Genomic DNA, 20,827 nt, shown 5'->3' with positions numbered 1-20,827 from the left:
TACCTCGCCCCTTCCCGGCATCCGGTGGTGGCCGGCAGGCCTTGGCTTGTGGGCGCCTCTCTCCATTCTCCACCTCTGTCCTCACGTAGCATCTGCGCTCCGGGTCTGTGCCTCTGTGACCAAACTTCCCTCTTATAAGGACACCAGACACTGCATTAGGGCCCACCTAATCCAGGATGACCTCTGCTTCCCTTACATCTACAAAATATCCTATTCCCAAATGAGCTCTCATTCACAGGTACCGAGAGTTAGGATGTCAGCAGATCTTTTGGAAGGACACAGTTCAACCTACGACACTGCCTGTTTCCCCAAGGGCTTTTCCCCTTTTCAGAGCCCTGCCAGCAAGGTCTGAAAGTTCCAGATGCCCCCACTACCTATGCATTCCCACCCTTGGTCCAGCCATAAGGGTGACCCCATTTCTTAAAGCTCCCACCGTGCTTCTCTGCCACCCACCACCTGTGCCTGTCTGCCCTCTTCCACCAATCCTTCCAGAACAGACTCACACATTTCTGCCCCTGGGAATCTGCCCTGAGACCTCTACCCAGGCTAAATAGGCACCCCCTTGTCTCCAAACCCAGGTGAACAAGTACCTCACCTTTCTGCAGTTTCTTTGCCTGGAATGTTCCAGATGTCCACAAGTCTTCCTCCTCCGGTCCGTCCCTGTCTCTGCTCAGATGTCACCTCTGTGGAGAGGCCTTCCATAACCACTTTGTCTAAAACAGCAACCCATCACTATCATTACTGCCTTTCCCACCGCCCCCCCCATAGAATATGTCTATGTAACTTCCTGGTGTTATGTGATACATACGTACAAGCAGGCTTGTTTATGGTGTCCCTCTGCCCTCCAGAAATCACCATTCCTCCCCTCTCTTGCTCTCCTGCTCCATCCCCAGCACCTGGAAGGCTGCCTGGGCAATCAATAAGTCCTTGTTAAATAAGTGAATAACGGGGTCTGTAGAATGGAGTGAGAGCACCTGCTTGCCTGAGGAGAGTGGCTGCTGGGAGATGAAATGAGATCTCGCTCGGTCAGGTTCTAGCACAGTAGCAACGAGCTCCATCCATGTGGCTGCTGTATTACTGTCTTACCGCCTCCGCCACCATTCACCATAAACCTAGTGGCTTCAAATGCCACAAGTTCGCATTTTACGATTCCAGACGTCAGAAGTCTGAAATGGGTCTCCCTGAGCTAAGATCAGAGGCCAGGAGGACTGAGTTCCTTCTGGAAGCTCCAGGAAAGAGCCTGTTTCTTTGCCTCTTGAGGCTTCTGCAAGTGTCCACAGCCTGGGCCTGTAGCCCCCTGCAGCAGTGGCATTGCGCCAACCTGTGCCTTTGTTGCCACCTCTTCTTTCCCGAGCCTGCCCCTCCTGTCCCTCTCTGCTGGGGACTCTTGTGATTTCATAGTCCAGGAGAGTCTCCCCATCTCGGGATCCTCAATCACATCTGCGAGGGCCCTTTGACCATGTGTAGGATGCAAGGACCAGCCCCTTCCTCTTTTCTCCACTGGTTCCCCCTCCGGGGTCTGGTGCACGGTAGGTGCTCAGGAACTTGGCGTGGACTCCTTGAGAGCAAGAAGCTCTGCCATCCATTCTCATGCTCCCACCGTCCTGGGCTGGCTGGGCGGGCTGAGCCTCTCAAAGGCATCTGTTGAATGGAGCAGACCCACTGGGTGCTGTGTGGGGCCGGCACAGAGACCACCTGGGCAGAGAAGGGGGGCGTCTGGGGAGGAGGAGGCCGATGGGGCAGAGGAAGCAGAAGGCATTGCAGCTGGAGAGGGAAGAGGTGGCCAGCTCATGCGGGTTTTGGGCTCCAAATGAAAGGGCTTGAGGTATCATGGAACTGAATCTTTGTTGGGCATAATCAAGCCAAATATAAGGCACCTTTAGGACAGGAGATGACATGATAGAGTCCCCTTGCGCTAGGCTTCTGGTGTCTGAATCCCAGCTCCGCCAAACTGGCTATGGGACTCTAGGCGGGGCCTCAGTTTCCCCCCTTTCTAAACCGGGACTGACGATAACAGTACCTAGCTCGTAGAATGCTCTTGAAGCTTAAATGGGTTCATAAAGCTCTTGGAACTGGCCCAGGGCACAGGAAGTAGAAGCGGGTGACGATTAAGGGCTACGCACCTTACACAGCAGTCGGCCTCTGACACATTCACCCCACACCCTTTACTGAATGCCCGTGATGAGCCGGGCATGGTGCTGGGCCCTCGGGAGACAGTGGTGACCGACGCCACCCAGGCCCTGCTTCCGCAGGGCTCTCCATTACCACTGATGGGAGAGGGATCTTTATTGCTCCCATTTCACAGGTGGGACCACTGAGACTGACCTGCACCGAGCACTGGCGGTCACGTGACTAGAAGGCAGAGGTGCCGGCCTGGAAGACTGGACAGTCTGTGCTCTGCGCGGACCCCTGTCCTCTGTCATGTCCTGATTCACACCCCTGGTGCCCAGCGCCCTGGAACTCTGCCCTGAGTCTTTCTGGAAAACTTGGAAGCGGCTCTGAAGCAGGGGTCTCTTGCCTTATTATGGCCCGTCTCGGGAAGACGTGAAAATTGGGCTCGGATCAAATTAGACCCATGTTGTGGTATAACTTTCTACAATCCCCATAAAGCTAATAAACTAATAAATTAGACGGAATGAAAATATCATCGGGCAGGACTACACACTAACGCGTGGCCATAATTACTCCCACGGCCGGGGCCAATTTCTCAAATTTCGCCTTGGCCAACTTTCCTCAGCTCACCGTGTCCCTAATAAGGCATAACTCACTCTATAAACATTAAATTGACTTATTTATTTTAAATTACAGTGGAGCTGAAAACCACCTTGATAAACCTATTCTCATGCATCTGCCTTCTCCTGAACGTACCTCAATGTTTTTTTTTTTTAAACAAAGACATTGTGTACTCAGCCGCGGCCCTCCCCTTCCTTCCCCTACCCCTCCTCCTCCTCCCCCTCCTCCCCCTCCTCCTCCCCCTCCTCCCCCTCCTCCTCCCCCTCCTCCTCCTCCTCCTTCCCCTCCTCCCCCTCCTCCTCCTCCCCCTCCTCTCTCTCCTCCTCCTCCTCCTCCTCCCCCAACTCCAGACTAGTCTGGCTGCTCTCGCCACATTCCAGCTCTAGAGATTTGACTCTTTCCCTGAAGGCTAGCAGGTCATCCTTCCTGTATAGAGATGATTCGTGCCTCATTAATAGTAGTAACGGTGCTAACGTTTATTGAGTGTGTATGAGCGCTGCTGTGGGCTGGGCCCTCTGCCCCGGCTTCTGTGTACAGGAGCTCGTTGAAGCCTCACAATAAGCCTGTGAGGGTCACCCCCTCACGAGCCCCACTTTGCAGATGAGGGAAAGGGAAACCAGAGAAGTCAAGTGCCTTGCCTGAGGCCACACAGAGAATGATTGTAGCAGAGCCAGGACCCGGCTGGGGTGGTCTGAGGCCATCTCTCCACCATCCTGTCCCTCAGCAAACTTACACAGAGGCCAATGATGCGCCAGGCCTGGGAGAGTGGCTAAGAATTCTGGCTGCAATGAGACACACTTCTCGAGCTATGGGAGGCACTCATAGCCCAGGAGTCCACAAGCATCTACCGGGCCTGGCTGACAGAGGTACAGGGGGGCTTGGGGCTCGGATGGTTTATCAGAGACCATGCTTGGTGGGAAATGGCCAACGAATTAGAAGGAAGGCTTTCCAGTCACAGGGGGGCACAGCAGGGACAAAGGCCAGTAGGGCATCCAGAGATCTATGGCTGAAGTGAAGGCAGGGGAGTGTGAAGTACCATGTGAGAGGAATCTCAGCAGTGGGGCACGTTTGCTCTGATCCAGTTATACCCTCCCAGGCTATTCCCACTCAGCCCCAAGGAGATGATGCCACCGTCAGCTGAGAGCTGTCCATGAGCCAACACAAGCTGGCCCACCTGGAACCACCTAGAACCAAGAAAAGAGAGAAACTCTGGCTCTGGCCAGCACGCTTGGCCACACTTGAATTCAAGGGTTTGATAATATTCTTGCCAGAGAAGAACTTGGAAAGGCCCAGCACCAGGGTGTATTATGTAACTTCCCTGAGGCCTCTCCTCATGTCTACAATGGGAGTGGTGATGCTTACTTACATCAAGGACATTGAGTGGTTCATGGTAGACACTTAATGTAGACTTGTTAGATGGATGAATGATGGATGAATGGATGATGGATGGATGGATGGATGGATGGATGGATAGATGGTTGGATAGATGGATGGATGAGTGGTGGATACTGGGATGGATGGATGATGGATGGATGGATGAGCAGAGAAATAGATGGACAGATGGATGAATGGGTAGGTGAAAGGACAGACAGATGCACTGAAGATTTAATAAGGTCCTATGTAGAAGCCCGCAGCATGGTATCTGGAACAGAAAAGTCCTTCAGTGTTTGTGAGGTTGGAAGCACACAAAGCCTTGCCACACTCTGGAGTGCAGAGATCCGTGCTTGCCTCTCAGGCTCACTTTCTGAAAGTCCAGGCCCCTGATGAGAAACGCAGACGCAGAGTCAGCCTGAAACAGAAGTATGCCAGGGGCCAGTTGGGGTCCTCAGCCTGTGCCCATCACTGGGCCTGGGCTGTGCCAGCCAATGATGCGGAGCCGTGGGGGTGGGGTGCCCTGGAGAACTTGGGCCCTGTCAGAGCAGAGCTGTCATTGTCCCTTCCTCCAGGCAGGGGCACTGTGAGGGCCAGAGAGTGAGTTTTGGTGTGACTTTTGGCATGTTACTTAACATCTCCATGCTTTAGTTCCCTCAGCTATAAAATGGAGATGAGATAGACACATAGACACATAGACAGACTACATAATAACAACCACAGGGTGATTAGGGGATTCAGTGGGTCAGCCCGTGTAAGTGCTTATTTAATTTTTTTTTTTTTAGATTTTATTTATTTACTCATGAGAGAGAGAGAGAGAGAGAGAGAAAGGCAGAGGGAGAAGTAGGCTCCATGCAGGGAGCCTGACATGGGACTCGATCCCAGGACTCGAGGACCACGCCCTGGGCCGAAGGCAGGTGCTAAACCACTGAGCCACCCAGGCATCCCCTACGTGTCTATTTAGCACAGTGTCTGGCACACTCTAAGTGCTGTGTGTTCTGTACTATTAGTCAGCAAACTCACTGACCACCTGTATGTGCCTAGCAAAGTTCTAGATGTTAGGGACACAGGGGCAGATTGGCTCACAGAGCTAATGTTAAAGGATGGGGCCCACCCTTTGTTCCACTTTGCAGGGCTCATGACATCTCTCTGTACCACTGTCTTCTGGGGTGACCTCGGGCAGCTCAGGGAACCTCACTGAAGCCCCAGTTCGTCATGGGTATGGTGCCCGCCCCTCCGGGTCTTGGTGACAATTAAGAGATGGAATAAGTGAGGCACTTAGAACCAGTACCTTCGCCATACATGGTGGTGTCGTTTGTGCCAGCTTTTTCCAGGACCAGCACCCACCCCTCTGCTCCAGGGTCTGTGAACAGGGAAAGAACTTCTGTCTTTCCGCATCCTGTAACCACAGTCACATCCTATCAGTCACTTTCACAGATCGGGAGGCAGAGCACAGACCTGCCCAAGGTCACTGCGCTTCCAAGTGGCAGAGCTAAGATTTGACCTCAGGTGACCTCTCTCAGATGCCACCACCTGTGCTTTTGGCCATTAAGCCAACTCCCTAACTCTGAGAATCAGAACCACCAGATTCAAGAGACCTCGAGGCCAGGACAAAGCCTCAAACATCCGAAACCCATTGGAGAAAATAATTCTCAGTGTTTGGTCTTGAGTGTTGTCGAGAGCAACGCGCACCCATGTTCTCTCCGGGCGGGCCCTGACGGCGCCATCTTCTGGGACCTCCTGGTCCTTGTCCTTCCCCCACCTGGTCTCTGGGCATGAGTCCACATCCCTACTCAGGCGTCTCAAGGAGCAGCCGGGAGGGCCGAGTGATTGGCAGGCAGCATAAACACCAATGCTAATGACGGAATAAAAACAGAAAGACAGCTTTGGGGCAGGGCTGGTCTGTGCCATCTCGTTTAGTCCCTCCAAAAGCCCAAAGCCCGCAGGAAACGTACTATTACTGTCCTGAATTTTAAGGTGGGGAAAGGTGGGCACAGATGGGTAGAGTAACCTGCTCGAGGTCACACGGTGCGTCAGTGGAGGAGCTGGGGTTCAGAGCCGGTGCCCTGAGCATCCGTGGGATTCAAGCGGGCGCTGACAGCGGGTCCAGAGAATGCACAGGGACAGGTCCCCCGCAAAGCTAAAGGCCTTCCCCAGAGTCAGGGGGCGGGCATGCTGGCTCTAGGTGGCTCCCCCCAGACCAGGATCGCGGGCCACCCCACACCCAGCTGCTGGCGTCGTCCTGGGCCAGTGCGACCGTTCAATGACATTGCCGTGGGCCTGAGGGACAGCCCCTGCCCCCCTCCAAGCTCCCAGCAGGGTGAACAGTTGCCCCGTTCCTCATTCTCGCGTTTCCAACATCACCACCAAGAACCCGTCTCCTCCTTCCGTTGGCAGTTAGCACGAGGAACAGATGGTGAAGCTTTTGGTGGAGAGTGACGTGTCCGTTCAGATGCGCCCGTCTGCCAGGCCACTGCTCACTTCTGCAGGCCTTGTGTCCGCTGAGGGGTGGGGGTGGGGGTGGGTGCTGGGCTGAGCAGGACTATTCCTGTTTGGCCTGGGTGGGGGTCCAAGGTGCCCACTCCGGGAGCTCGAACCCAACAAGGCTCGAAGCAAGTTGCTCACGCAGGTGGCTATCACCTCAGTGCTTCCAACGGCAGGTTCACCTGAGCCCGGACGGCCCCAGCTCTGCCCTCACTCGCTTGCTGTGTTTCCCCTGGAAGTCTTTCCTCCCCTGGCGTTCTCACGCACAAGCTAGGAGCACCCAGGCCAAAGCCAGCCAGTAAACAAGTTCTGTGTGATCAACCCTGGGAGTTTGTTTTTTTTTTTTTTTAAATAAAAATTCTTAAAAATTAGATCAATGGCAACTTTGGAAAATCGGGAGATTGCACATCCATGCCTTTATTTTTGGCTTTTCTTTAAAAAGGCCGAAGAGGTGCCCTTTAATTCTCCAATTGTAGCAATCTACTGCCATCAGTAGTGGCTGGATTTACACCCGGGAGTCATCTCTCCTCCCCCTGCCCCCCGCAGTGCACCCACTTTCTGTTGTCTGAAACTCTATCTGTTAGTATTCGTTTGGGCTACATGCAACAGAAACCCAAAGTAAATGTGTCTTAAACGAGATAAAAGTCTCTGTTTCCTGAGAGTCTAGGTAGCCCGTCCAGGGCATGCGGGGCCTTCCATGAAGGCAGGGACTCAGGCTCCTGCGCTCCTGGGGCTCCGCGGTGCCTGGCCTTCATTCTCCAGGTCACCTCAGAGCGCAGGAAGGCTGCTCCAGCTCTAGCTCTCGGGACTACATTCCAGCCAGGGGGACCAGGAAGGGGATGCAGAAGGGCACAGCCCCTCCCTCCAGGAGCCCTCAGGACCTCCCAACTGAACACCTGTGTTCCCATCCCATTGGCCAGAAGGTAGTCACATGGCCAGCCCCGTCCTGGGGGTGGCTGGGAAGTGTAGTCTTTGCTTGGGGCGGCCGCGGGTTCCGCTCTCGCGGGTTCTATTACTAGGGAAAGAGAGTCGCTGTTGAATCCCTTCGTGTCCTCACCCAGGAGGCAAGCCTGTGAAGGGGAGACTTTGTCTTTGACTTTGTCTCTGAGCTTCTGCTACTTCACCGTTGCTCATCTCCTAAAGCGCGGCCCAAGGAAGCCGCAAGGAGATGCTGGATGTCACCGTGCCGAGGAAGATTTGTGGTGCTTGATGTCAGCTTGATGTCAGTGATTGTCGATCGCATCCATTCCTGTCCCCGAGGCCCACGTGGCTCCCTGGCTCCCGCCCTGGGTCCCTGCTCCAGGGCCCCCTCCCCTGACCACCCTGCAACTCAACACTAAAAATCCAACCCCCTACCTCCACTCCCAGCACACCCCATCCCTGTCCCGTCTATTTCATATGCACAGAGCCACCGACAAGCGACAAAGCTTGCTTCGTCTGTGGCCCATGTCCCTCGTCTAGGACATCGGCGTCAGGAAGACGGTGATTTTTGTCTGTACCGTTCACAGCCGTATCCCGGCACCTCAGGCCCTGACACATAGTAGGTCCTCAGGAAGCCTACGCCGGGTGAATGTCTGAGTGAACAGATAATGTTCTAGAATGTCTGCTCGGTGCGAGGCACAGCGCTGGGGTGGCAGAGCAGGGAACAAGCTCCCTTCCAGTTCCACATCCCCGTGGCATCGAGCCCAAAACCGAACCCGCTAAGATAAATACCTATTACCTTGGATGGGATCTCGGTGCCAGCGAGAGTCCAGGCGTTTTAATTTTGTTTTGACAAAGGGGCTGATGGGAGAGGCTGGCTGGCTCCTCCGTCTCCCATCTGCCGGCAGCCCCAGGCGCCCTGGCCTGACCTTCCCCACGCTCAGCCCCACATGGCTCAGGACAGTAAAACATAATTGGCCTGCCCTACTTTTTAAGAGAACCCAGATTGAAGGATTGGGTTTTTTGGTGGGCTGACCTGTTTAAGAGCCTTAAGAGGAAGCTGGGAGTTTCAATTTTCCACTGCCAAAGCAAGGCTGTTTTTAGCTCAGCTTTGATGAACCAGCAGGAATCAGGTTCGGCCCCGGGTCACCCATCAGCTGACCTGGTTGGGATAGGCCTCCCGCAAGGCCCCAGGCCCAGCTGCGGGTTTGCAGGGAAAGTTGCGGTTGCCTTTACTCAACCTGGGTAATTGGTCCTGCTCTGCAGCAGCCCTGGGGCCGTCCCAGAGGAGAGAGGGAGCTGCAGGCCACCCTCTCATGTTTTGTCCTCCCGCTGGACTCTTGGAGCCAGACAGACCTGCGCTCCTGCCCCAGGTCTTCCCGGCATCGGCCGCGGGACCTCAGACAAATTGCTTGGCCTGTCTGGGCCTCAGTTTCCTAATCTGCTAAGAGGTTTGTCATTTTGATCTCGCCGGGCGGTTGCAGGTGCTGAATGATAGAATGTCGGCTGGCTGCTGTGTCCATCTCGGACTCTGAGGACATTTCCCCCGCTTGTCTCCCTGCAGGAGGCTGGGCTGATTGATGGCCACACGGGAGGGCCGGGGGGGGGGGGGGTGCGGCCGAGGGCGCCTGGCGGACGAAGCCTCTCTGAATTGCAGTGCTTTGGCGTGCCGCCTGCTTGTCCAGGGGTCAGGAACCATGCCTCTGAGCCTCTTTTCTGATCCTTTTGCCAAACTGTGGTCAGAGAGATTGACCTCGGGGCCACTCCGGTCCCAGAGTAGAGGGACCCATGTGATGGATTCTTGCCGGAGTTTGCTTCCAGGAAGAATGTGGTCCCTGCACACGAAGGGGTCTGTTCTCAGCCCCCAGAAGGCACAGCCAGGCCATGAGCTGCCTCGGCTGGCAGGAGGCCCAGAGCCCAAACCACTGCTCTAAAGCCACAGTCTGCCGCCTTGCTTGCCTCCGAGGACCCGGGCGTCCTGCTCCCGCTTCTCTTTCCAGGCTGCAGAGTTTGCGTCCACCCTGCCACTGGCCAGTGACCTTGCAGAAACCTGTGTCACTGCCACCTCGAAAGGCAACGAGCTTGGGGGTTCAGGGCATCAACCCTGGCTGCCAGGGTGAGAGTCCAGCTCTGACATCCTCCAGTTGAGTAAGCGTCAAGTTCTAAACAACAGCCCCGTGCCTCAGTCTCCTTATCTGTGAACTTGGGATGATGCCACTCATGCCTACCTCATGGGGTTGTTGTGAGGATGGGGCTTTACAGATGGGGAAACTGAGGCACAGATATGGAATAACTTGTCCCAGATCACTCAAACTTCAGCATGAGAAAACTGGGAGTACTTGGCACACAGGAAGCTCTATTATTATTATTACTATTAATATCTTATTTCGGAGGGCTTCTATGAGGGCTGAAAGAGATCAAAGTGCCCAGTGGTGGGTCTTACACATAGTAGGTGCTCAATGAACCATTGACGTGCAGGGATGAATGAGGCATGCATGGTCGGGACCCCTAGAGTTCCTTGACACAGGTCAGCTGTGTTCACTAAACAAGACCAGAGTGATCTCTGGTGCCAGGAAGCGTGCAGAGCCCTGGAAGGCCACCTTCTATGCCTTCCCACTTCTGCTCAAGGCGGGCTTGACTCCAGGACACTCGGGGTCTTCATGATGCCAACTGTCACCACTGCCAAGCAGAGAGGCAAAGACAGAGAGGCAGAGATTTCTGTTAAAAAGTAAAGCTTCCACGGGGATAGAAAGGAGACAGCAGGCACAGCCATGTGCCCCCACCCTTCTGCCTCACTTCTAGATGCCCATCACCCAGCTTTCTTTGTGGTCCCTTTGGCTCACCGCCTGGCTTCTGGCTCCCCACCGCCCAGTGTCTTTCCAGGCAGCACCTGTCCCTTGCCCGGTGCCTGCTGGGCCTGGGATGGCGTGGGGTAAAGACAGGTGGAAGGAACATCCTGAACCTTAGGCCCCTTCCCCGTCCCCCCACCGCCCACCTCCCCACCCAGACCCTGAGCTCAGCACGCTGACCATGAGAAAGGGATCAATCAGAACTTGGAGGAAGAAGTGGTTTCCATGGCAGCAGCAAGAGGCTGGGGAGGAGAGGCCAGGAGAGGAGGGGGAGGGAGAGTGGGGAGGGAGGGTCAGAAGGGGAGGACAGGGGAGGGGCAGGCAGCTGGCCTGAGAGTCAGGAAAATGGGGTGGGCGGAGCAAGAGGGGAGATAGAGTGGGCTTCTGGGCCCCCAGGAGCAGCTGAACACGGTGGGAAAGGCCAGGATGGATGGTGCAGTGACCCCCACCTTCCACCTACGGGGCGTCAAGGAGGCCAGAGCAGCAGGGGCCAGTGAGCCCAGATCTGTCAGCCTCCAGGGTCCCAGCTACTAACCTCCCCGGTATGGGCGGTCTAGGGATCTCAGGCCAGGCTCTGTGGATTTTTCTTTGAGAATGCATCACTGGAAGATAAAATCTGATTGCTGGGAGGCATTTTCCCACCTTGGAAACAGGCCACTTCCAGGGTGCCCAATGGGAAGTCACAGCTGCCATCTCGGCAGGAATGAGGGGCCTTCCACGGTGACCACCTCTGACCACCTCTGACCACCTCAGGGCCTCCCTACAGCCCTGATGCAGAAGAGGGCGGTGACCTGCCTGAGGTCACACAGACCTGGCAGCCTGAGCTGGATTGGCATGAGCACCCAGCACCTTTCGGTCCAGGAAGAAGGGAGTGAAATTCTAGAATGTAGGAGGGTGCAGCTCAGGAGTGGACCAGTGGGAGATAAGCCCCTTCCCTTGAAAGGGCCATGGAGGGTCAGAATGGGGCCTCACCTGAGTCCTCACCTGGGACCTCACCTGGGGCCTCACCTGGGGCCTCACCTGGGTCCTCACCTTCCGCTGTCGCTATAATGCGGGGCTGGCCAGAGACCCACAGCACTTGGGTCCCAGTTATACCTCCTTAAGTGCTCACGGCCAGGATTGCCAACCCACAGAGTCTGGGGCCAGCCAGGGCCTGAGATGGGTCCAGACTCCACAGCCTGTGGAGGGAAGCTGGGGGCAGGGCCGGAGGGGGCTGGCATGTTCTGGAACTTCTCCCCTCCTCTGCCGCTGCTCCCCATCATCCCTCCCTACCAGCCCTGCATTTGATTGGAAGCCACAGATGTTTTGCACCCACTGAGACATTTTATGATGGAAACCATTTTCAGATTGAAAGGGGGATGAAAATCACTAATGGCTTTTCAAAGGCCCTGGAAAAAAAAAAAAAAAAGAGTTCAGGCAGTTTCAGAAAAGAAAGGGGAAAACACACAAGGAAGGAGGTAATGAAACTCTCAGCGCCCAGGGAGGGGCTCGGCCCTTAGCTAAAGGCCTTTTTCTGGCAGCCCCAGGCCTCCTGCCTGGAGCTCCCTCACCTTCTCCACCGCCCCCCCCACCTGGTCCCTGGGTCCCCCAATTCAAGACAGCCTGTTCAACCCTAAGTGGTGCTGCTCAGAGATTCTCAAATGAGCCCACTACATGGAGCTGCCTGGACCCTTGACTGGCTCCCCAGCCGGGGGGAGGGGGAAGTGGCTGGAAGGGGATGGGGGGCGGCTCCGGGCTTCCTGGGAGCAGTTCTGAGAGGTCCTTCTCCTGCTGGGTCGGGGGCAAGAGAAGTCGGACCCAAACTCTCCAGCTTTGTGTTGTGAAAAAAGGCACAGGTATTTCAGGCTTGTTGAGCCCCCGACTCACTGAGGCTTCCGGCTCGAAGCGGCCACAGGTCAGGAGCAGCCTGTGTGTGCGCCGTGCGAGGGGTCCGTAAGGCGGTTACAGTCCCCGGGCCCCCATGCGGTGGGCCATCTGCGGCCCGTTTCCCGGGTCCCTCTCTGGATCAGCTGGCACAGGTGGCCTGGCCTCTCAGCCTTGATCTGCCATGAACTGCTGTCTGGCCTAGGGCAGATCTCTCCTCTCTCTTTAGTTTGCTCATTTGTCAAATATAAGGTGACCAGCAGCCTGATTTGCCTGGAGCTGAAGGGTTCCTCGAGCCTGGGAATGGCAGTGCTAAAACGGGCAAAGTCTTAGACGAACCAGGACTGATTGGTCGCCCTGGTTAAGGAGACCAGGCTGGATTGGGAAATCAGCTATTAGGGGCGCCCGGGTGGCTCAGTGCTTGAGCCTTTGGCTCAAGTCGTGATCCCAGGGTCCTGGGATCAAGTTCCACATTGACCTCTTTGTGGGGATCCTGCTTCTCCCTCTGCCTGTGTCTCTGCCTCTCTCACTCTCCGTGTCTCTCGTGAATCAATAAATAAAATCTTTGGAAAAAAAAAAAAAGGAAGAAATCTGATATTAAAGGGGCAAAACCCCCAGCCTCCTCCATGTACATCCTGTGCACACAGGACAAGTCTCCCTCCTCCATCAGCGTCTCTGCGTGTACAGTCCCCATGGCTGCCTGCCCAGGGGACACATTTCCCCAGTCTGCTCCTGTCAAGGGCTTGCTGGAGGAGAACCCCCAGGAATTGACCAAAAGGAGGTGAGGGAATTGTTTCTGGGTTTCAGAATGTCCCATCCCCATCCCATCGGGGTTGAGCCTTCTCTCCCCCGCAGGCAGCCTCCCTAGGAAGGTATTAATGACAACAGGTGGCTCAGGTCTTAATCACTTCAGGTGACATTAGCCAAGTTCCCACCAAGCAGAACGAGACCCCACTTGTCCTTGATCTCAGTCCAGGGTCTGGGTTCCACTTTCTGGGGTGAGATTGAGCTTGGACTCACCCTCAGGGGACCAGGAAAGATTGAGAAAGCATCATCTCTCTCAGAGGCTGGAAGACCAGGAGCAGGTGCAGGGTCTGGCTCAGGGGGGGCAGAGTGAGAGGGATGGAGGCCATGCTCCGTGTGCAGCCAGCTTTGTGGGAGCCCCTGGTGGTTTAAAGACCCATGTGGAGCTGCAGGATCTCTCCTCAGATCATTTCTACTCAATGGTACTCACTATGGACACACCCATGTCAAGGCCTTCCAAGCTCTATGTTCTGATACTCGGGGTTTGGTGAAGCCAATGGAAGGGGACCACTGAGTAGTGTGTCTGGTGGGAGGGAGCAGCGTGAAGTGGATGGGTGGACCTATGGGGTGGGGAGAAGGTACCGAGAACCTGAGACTTGGGTTTGCTGGCCAGTGACAACAGCATCACCTGGGAGCTTCTGAGACCTTCTCAGGCCCTGCACAGACCTCCTAGAATCTGCATTTCAACCAGACCCCGGGGGGGGGGGATTCTTGAGTACATTCAAGTTTGAGGTCTGTAACCCCCGCACCCTCCCAGAGTCTCCGGTAGAGGATCCCACCCCTGGACCAGGCCCTTTCTCACCTGTCCCTGGCTGCTTTCCCACGTCTGCCAGTTGCCACAAAGGCTACGACCCCCGGTAGCCAGGCCATCTCCTAGTACTGGGGGGTCCACGCAGGCACCAGGGCTGTGAAGGGAAAGCCAGAAGCAGCGAGGGCAGCTGGGAAGGGGGAGCAGCCGAAGCTGGCTGAGCAGGTGCACACCTGGGCCACTGGGCCAAACACATAGGTGTTGGGGGGGGGGGCAGGCCAATAGCTGCCCCGCCCTTCCCGGAGAGCAGCAAACCCTTTCCAAGTGTCTTATTAGCAAACATCCCAAAGGCACCACCCATGGCTGCCAGAGACTTTATGGCCATTTTTATTAGCCCTGCCTCCAGGCTCTGTGGAGATGGAGTGGGCGTCCTACACGAGTTAGCCCAGCCTTGCGGGAGCGTGACCCTGAGCTTGGGAGAGTGAACAGGTGTTTGAGGCAGGGAGAGACTCGGTGGGGGCAGCCAATCAGGGAGCCATGGCAGATGCACGAACTGGAAGACTTCATTACTTCCCACTTGAGATCTTTCCAGCAGGGATGGCAGGGAGCAGAGCTGAGGCAGGCACGAGGCTAATAAGATTGTAGGGGGTGTGTTTAACCTACTTGCACGAAGGAACTGTGTCCCAGCCCCTCGGAAGCTCCGTTTCCATGCAAACAATGGTTACACAAATGAAAAGGATCTCTCTGCTCTTCATTAAAGCAGAGCCTCCAAGGACCAGTCGCTACCTGAATCTCCTCCATTAGCCCGGAATGAGGAACTGCGTAGATAAATGAAGACATCGGAGTTACAAAATGCTTTTTAAGTAGGGGAGATAATAAAAAGTTTGGGCCTGACAAGTCTTCTTATTTAATTGTTGAATTTTGGCAAAAGATGTGAGGCCACACGCTCCCTTTCCTCCCTCCATCCCTTCCTCCTTCCTTTCTGGGTCCGGATCAGAGAGAGTGTCAGTCTCACTGAGTTTGGGCTTGATCCTCAGGAGGATGGAAACCCCGGGAAGGTTCTGAGTTGGGGGAGGACCCGTCGGATCGCATCGCGCTGTGATAAGGTCACTCTGGCAGCAGGGTAGGGAGGGGATGGCCTGGAGGGGCCTCTGGCAGGGAGAGCTGACAAGAATGGATACAGGTGGAGAGGTTGCGGGCACAGCAGAATGGGCAGAGGGAGGCAAAGAAGAAGAGCAGGTGTCCATCGCCTGCCCTGCAACCCCCTCTCCTGAGATATTAGAAGGAAAGAGGGTCAGAAGCACCTACAGTAAACGTCCTGCATACTTTTCTCATAGAGCAAATACGTTTCCCTGAAATCCTAGGAAACATGATCTATAGGAACAGAGAGCAGATCAGTGGTTGCCTGGGGTTGGGGAGCCGGGGGCGGGGGTTACAAATGGGCACAAGGAAATCTGGGAGGGGGTAACAGATACGTTCTTTAGCTTGATTGTGGGAATGGTTTCAATGGTGTCTACATATGTCAAAAGCCCTCAAATGTGTAAACTTCGTGTACAGTTTATTGTTTGTTGATCATGCCTTGGGGCGCCCGGGTGGCTCAGCGGTTGAGCATCTGCCTTCGGCTCAGGGCGTGATCCTGGGGTCTTGGGATCGAGTCCCGCATGGGGCTCCCCACAGGGAGCCTGCTTCTCCCTCTGCTTGTGTCTCTGCCTCTCTCTGTGTGTGTCTCATGAATAAATAAAGCTTTTTTAAAAAATCATGACTCAATAAAGTCATAGACAAAAAAAAATTTTTAAGAGGCAAGGATCCCAGGGGACCTGTATGTAGTATAGGAGCAACCCGACCTAACTCGTGGCACTACGCCTAAGACGTGGCAGGATGAGATGGATGTTTGTCATGATGACCTTGATCTGAAAGCAACTTAATTAATGTCCAGCCGACTTCTTCTAAGATGTGGGGAGACCTATAGGCCGACTGGATAGAAAGGATGTGTTACAGGGCCGCTGTGTTGCTATTGAAAAGTGTTGCCCTGCCTTCCAGGATCCATAGTTCACACCCCAAACAGTGCCTCGGGGTCTGGTCAGCACTTGATAATTTCTTTAAAATGTAATAATCATGGAACAGCGTAGAGGGAAGAATCTGACAAGCGCCACCGGGCTCTGTTCAGGGCGTACTTGCCTTGTTCAGCCGTCCAGGCTTCCGGTGTCAGCACATGCCACTCTCTGGATCACCGGATTCCCCTACGATACAGGAAGGGAAGCTCAACAATGCCTTCTGTTCCCCCCAGTCCTGCCCCCTGCTCCCAAGTCCCCCACCTCCCTTCCGTGAGAATCTAGGACTCTTCCCCGTGGCTCTCCACGAAAGGAGAGGCGAGCAGAGGCTGTGAGGCCGGGTCAGGTGTGGAGGATGTGAACACAACTTGCTCAGGGAATTGCAGGCAGCCGAATTAGGGAATTAGGGGGCCCACTGGAAGCTGGGGGAAGGGAATTAAGGAAACTAAAAGACCTTCCCCGTGTCTCCCAGCAGGCAGGAAGCAGATGGCTCTCATTACCTGGATAGTGGTGGGGCTCAGAATAGAAATACGCTCTGGAGCAGTGGAGGCAAGTTCCGGTACCAGAAGGCTCAAGCTCACCTGCTAGTTGGTGAAGGAGGATCCCAGGAGCGGTAGGGGGTGTGGCGATGGGCCCCAAAGACAGTTCTGCGGCTCTGGCGTCCTCCAGGCTTGGCTTCAAGGGATGGCGTCCAGCTGCCTACTCTCTGACCTTGGTCGTGTTGCCTCTGTGCATATAGGATTGCAAGGCATAGAGGATTCTAGTCCCCTGGACTCCGATGCATCAGCTCTGAGCTAAACCCTTGAATTATGCCCTGTGGATTATGTCATCTTCTCAGCTGTCCGATGGGCTGGGATCACAGGCGGAGACTCACCTGCTGGGCTTTGAAAGCTGGCTAGAGCCTTGCCACGTGGACAAGAAAGGAAGATGGGTGGACGCAGGGGTCACAGCCCGGGTCGTTGCGGCTCTGTATCAGCCCCTCACCTACGGCTCAGCACGGGGCACGGCACACAGTAGGCCTACACACTGGTGCTGCCCCTGGGCCTGGCAGTAGCCGCGGTGACCAGCCCTTGCATGGCCTCACCCGAGCCACGGGGGCCACAGAGAGAGCGCATGGGACCCCCACCAACTCTGTCCGGTTTTTCAAAAACATGATTACATGCCCTTCAGGGCCGCCGTCAATGTTGGTAAATTCCAGCCACTAAACTGCATTACACTGATTTTGCCAGAAACCTTTGCAGTTATTAATAGTTTATTGATCGGAGCCCATTGCTGATGAGAGTCGGTCTTCTTGCCCCAGCCCCCTCAGGGTCCTGCTATCTGTGCTTGGCCTTTTATCCAGCATGCAGATCAATGTCACTCACATCTGGGGGGAGGAGGCCTCTGGGCTGCTTAATCCACTTTAGAAGGATAGCACTGAGCACACGAGCACAGACAAGGAGGCGTTTGGTCCAAAGCAGAGCTGTGCCCTGCAAACTGTTGGGTCTGCAGGTAAGAAGTAGACTCGGCACCTGCTTTCCAGCACAGATGGAGACAGGGTTCTCCGTGCGCACTCCGCGGCCTCCTGGGGGGTTGCCGCCCGTGTACTGAGTGTTGACTGAGTACCTACCAGGATGGCGAGCAAGCGCCACGCAAGGCCCCGCCTTCCCGGAGCTTACTGTGCGTGGCAGGGGAGGAGGGTGAGTTCGGGAGTCATAGGCGTAAGTCATCAAGTGACAATTTAGACAAGTCCTGCTGTATGGGTTTGCTATTGCTGCGTAACGAGCCATCCCAAACCTGGATGGTTTAAAGCAATGACCATGAATTATTGCTCATGAGTCTAGGGGTTGGCTAGGTTCACTCCCGCATGTGGCCTTGGCTGGCATGGCTGGGACAACTGGGGGCTGTCTCCATGTCTCTGTGCGCTCTTGTCCACATCAGAGGCTTATTCTCAGGGACGAAGTAGGGAAAGGGAGGGAGAGGAGGAGAGAGCAGCAGGGGTACAGAGAAAGAGAGAGAAAGAGAGAGACAGTTCTTTTGGGACCTTGGCTCGGAATTTGCACACCTACACATACTACTGGTCAAAGCAAATCATGAGGCCAAGAATTGGGAAAGAGACTCCACCCTCAGAGGAGAGGAACTGAAAGGCAATTTGCCAGAGACATGGATCGGGAGGCTGTTAGCCATCCATGCACCACACCCACCCGGTCCAGGTGGTCACTAAGAAAGTGACCGCTCCCTTGTAACTTGAAGGATGCAGCCAGAGGGAAGAAAATGCATCATTCCCAGGGAAAGGGGATATTGCAGGCCAAAGTGCTGCATCACACGGGGCACTGGGCTAAATACGCCTGTGTTGTCTCTGATGGGTCCTGGGTGGGATTCTGGAACGGAAAAGGGACATTTAGTGGGAAAACTGGGGAAATCTGGAAAGAGTCTGGACTTGAATTAATAGTGATGTATCAGTGTTGGCTGCTCAGTCTGGCAACTGTACCGTGGTCGTGTGAGATGTTCACAATGAGGGAAATCGGGTGAGGGACGTATGGAAATGCTCTCTTCTCCATGCGACTCTTCCGTAAATCTGAAATGATTCCAAATTTAAGTTTTTTTGTTTGTTTTGTTTTTGTTTTTGTTTTTGTTTTTGTTTTTAAAGAAGGCAAGTGGCACCTGAGAGGATTGGAAGGAACACCGTTGTAGCTGGAAGAGGGCAGGGCTACTAAGGGGTGGCTGGAGATGTGGCGGGAGGCAAGCACGCTGTTGACCAAGATAAGCAGTGGGGTCTTACTCTTAAGAGCAGAGATGTCTATGAAGGGCTTTAGGTAGAGAAGTGCCATTAATTCTATTGGCATTTGAAAAGATCTGGGTTCTAGGAGTTGAGTGGGTCATAGCAGGGGCAGAAAAACCGGTTAACCTTCCACCCCCCCCACTCCTCCCCCACGTTCCAGGTGAGAAAAGGTGGTGGCAGGGGGGACGGAAGGAAGTGGATGTCGTGCGGGTGTACTTACGAGGTAGAGCACCCAGGATTGGCCACCGCGTGTGGTCGGGGAGATGGAGGACGGTGCCCAGGAGCAGGACTGGGGCCATTGGAGGAGCTACGGAGCCCAGTGACAGTGAAGGAACACTTGGTTCTGCACAGTCCTAGGCGGCAAGCTGCCTTCTTCACAAGGCACCAATGCAGGTGTCCCCTGGGCAGTCCTCTAACCACCTGCACTGTGTCGTCTACACGCGTCGCCCAAACATACCACCTATGTTACTGTCACGTGAGCACGTCATCCGTGTAGCAGTGACCTGAACGTGTCACCTGCGTTGCTGTCACACAAACACGTCTGCGTGTATCACCCGCATGGCAGTTACCTGCGCGTTTCCACCTGCGTGCCAACCCTGTCGCCGTTACCTCATTACATCACCCGGGTGCCTGCCAGCTACACGTGTCTCCTGAGCCTGTTTCTTTACAGGGCTGTCGCCTCAGCATGTCGCCTGCACACATGTCACCTCCACAAGTCATTTAAACAGGTCTCCCGTATGACTGATACCTACGAGTGTCACCTAAACATGTCACGGTAGGCGACTGTCACTCAGCACCCGAGCCCGGTGGAGGGGCTGCTTTTCCAGCCTAGCTGGGTTACAAACAAACAAAATAGCTCCCGAGGGGAGACGGTCCCCTGCTGTTCCCACTGACAGGGTGCTCCTCCGCGGGCGGGTGGGGGAGGAGAGGAAGACAGCCTCTCCACCCACCCCGCAAAGTTTCCCTGGTGAAAATTCCATTCTCCCAGTCCTTTTATGACAGTCGGTAGACCAGATGTCAACCTCTGCGTAGTCTATGTAAATGAAGGTGTTTGTTTATGCTAATGTGTGCCGGCTCCCCGAGGAGCCAGCCAGCCAGCCGCCTGGAACCCAGGCTGAGAGCCCAGGTGTGGGGAGCACTGAGTCAGGAGCCGACGGAGCTGGGAGACCAGGATGGGGGGCAGCGGACAGGAGAGAAGGGAGTGAGTCTGAGGTTGGACTTCGCAGCAGAGGCAGATGGGAGCACGTGGCTCGGCTGAGAGCCACTGTGTCCACGAGGGGGTGGGAACAAAGAGCCGGATGGAAGGAACCTCTCTCCTCGGGGTGGCAGGGCGGGACCCACACCTGGAGCCTGTGCTCTTAACCCGCCCTCTCTGATCGCACTGCCTGGGGGGGCCAGCGGGGTGCGTAGGGCCTCCGTGACCGTGACCGAGCGCTTCTTCACTTTTGTGCTGCAGTGTGGCAACCTGAGACCCAAACCGAGAGACCCCACTTCTTCTAAGCCTGGTGAGGCTCCCCTTTGGCCCCATGACCAGGCCCAGAGAAAGCTGCAACGTGCCGGAGGACCCCAGATGTCCCTGATGCAGCAGCGACCTAGCCGCCCTCCCTCCGGGCCAAAGCTCCCTCCCAAAGATCTCAGAGAGAACCAGATGCTCCCCACTTTGTGTTCGGATGGGCTCACCCTCTGAGTGATGGGGAGTGCTGCTCGGCTGGGTCGGGGCTCCTTGGAGATAAGGAGTGTACTGTGTTTCTCCGCAAGCCACCAAGGCCAGACATAAAGCGACAGCAAGGCAGTGTGGAAAGAAGAATTCAAATCCCCACCAAGGCTCTTCTTAGCCATATTGGTGGCAGAGGCAGGGGGGACACCTGTGCCCCCTCTGGAGCCTCAGTGTCCACGATGGGAATAGCGATCCTGTGTGGAGGGCTGAGGGAGGGGACATGCTAGGACACAGTTCTGAGCCTGTGCCACAAATCAGGTGCCTCTTACCCTGGTCACACCCGGAGCTTCTAGGGTTGGGCACCATGACCATCCGCAGTTCTCAGAAGCTGGAAGGAGCACAGATACAATTCGGGCTGACCACACAGCCCCCACCCTTCACCTCCCGAAGCATCGAACACAGGGCCTGGCATACAGTCGGTGCTTCATAAATGTTGCTGCTGCCCCCAGCACAGCACAGGAGCATGTGAGGGTTCTGGAGGCGTTTGTGGAGCAAAGGCTGAACAGTGGGGCTTGGGGTTGTTTT

General features: G+C 55.3%; 1 protein-coding gene and 1 long non-coding RNA gene across 2 annotated transcripts in view; one reads left to right on the top strand and one right to left on the bottom strand.

Moving 5' to 3' along the window:
* IGSF21 (immunoglobin superfamily member 21) overlaps positions 1–20,827 on the top strand; it is a 239,259-nt gene that overhangs the window by 179,015 nt on the left and 39,417 nt on the right. The window lies entirely within an intron of this gene.
* Positions 9,943–10,492, bottom strand: LOC111093828. Its single transcript, XR_005356120.1, has 2 exons — positions 10,353–10,492; positions 9,943–10,188 (listed from the first exon to the last, which is right to left on the bottom strand). It is a non-coding gene; the product is annotated as an uncharacterized LOC111093828 (long non-coding RNA).

The sequence above is a fragment of the Canis lupus genome, chromosome 2, assembly GCF_011100685.1.
Source record: "Canis lupus familiaris isolate Mischka breed German Shepherd chromosome 2, alternate assembly UU_Cfam_GSD_1.0, whole genome shotgun sequence".
Classification (NCBI taxonomy): Eukaryota; Metazoa; Chordata; class Mammalia; order Carnivora; family Canidae; genus Canis; species Canis lupus.
This window is presented reverse-complemented; position numbering and strand designations above follow the sequence as displayed.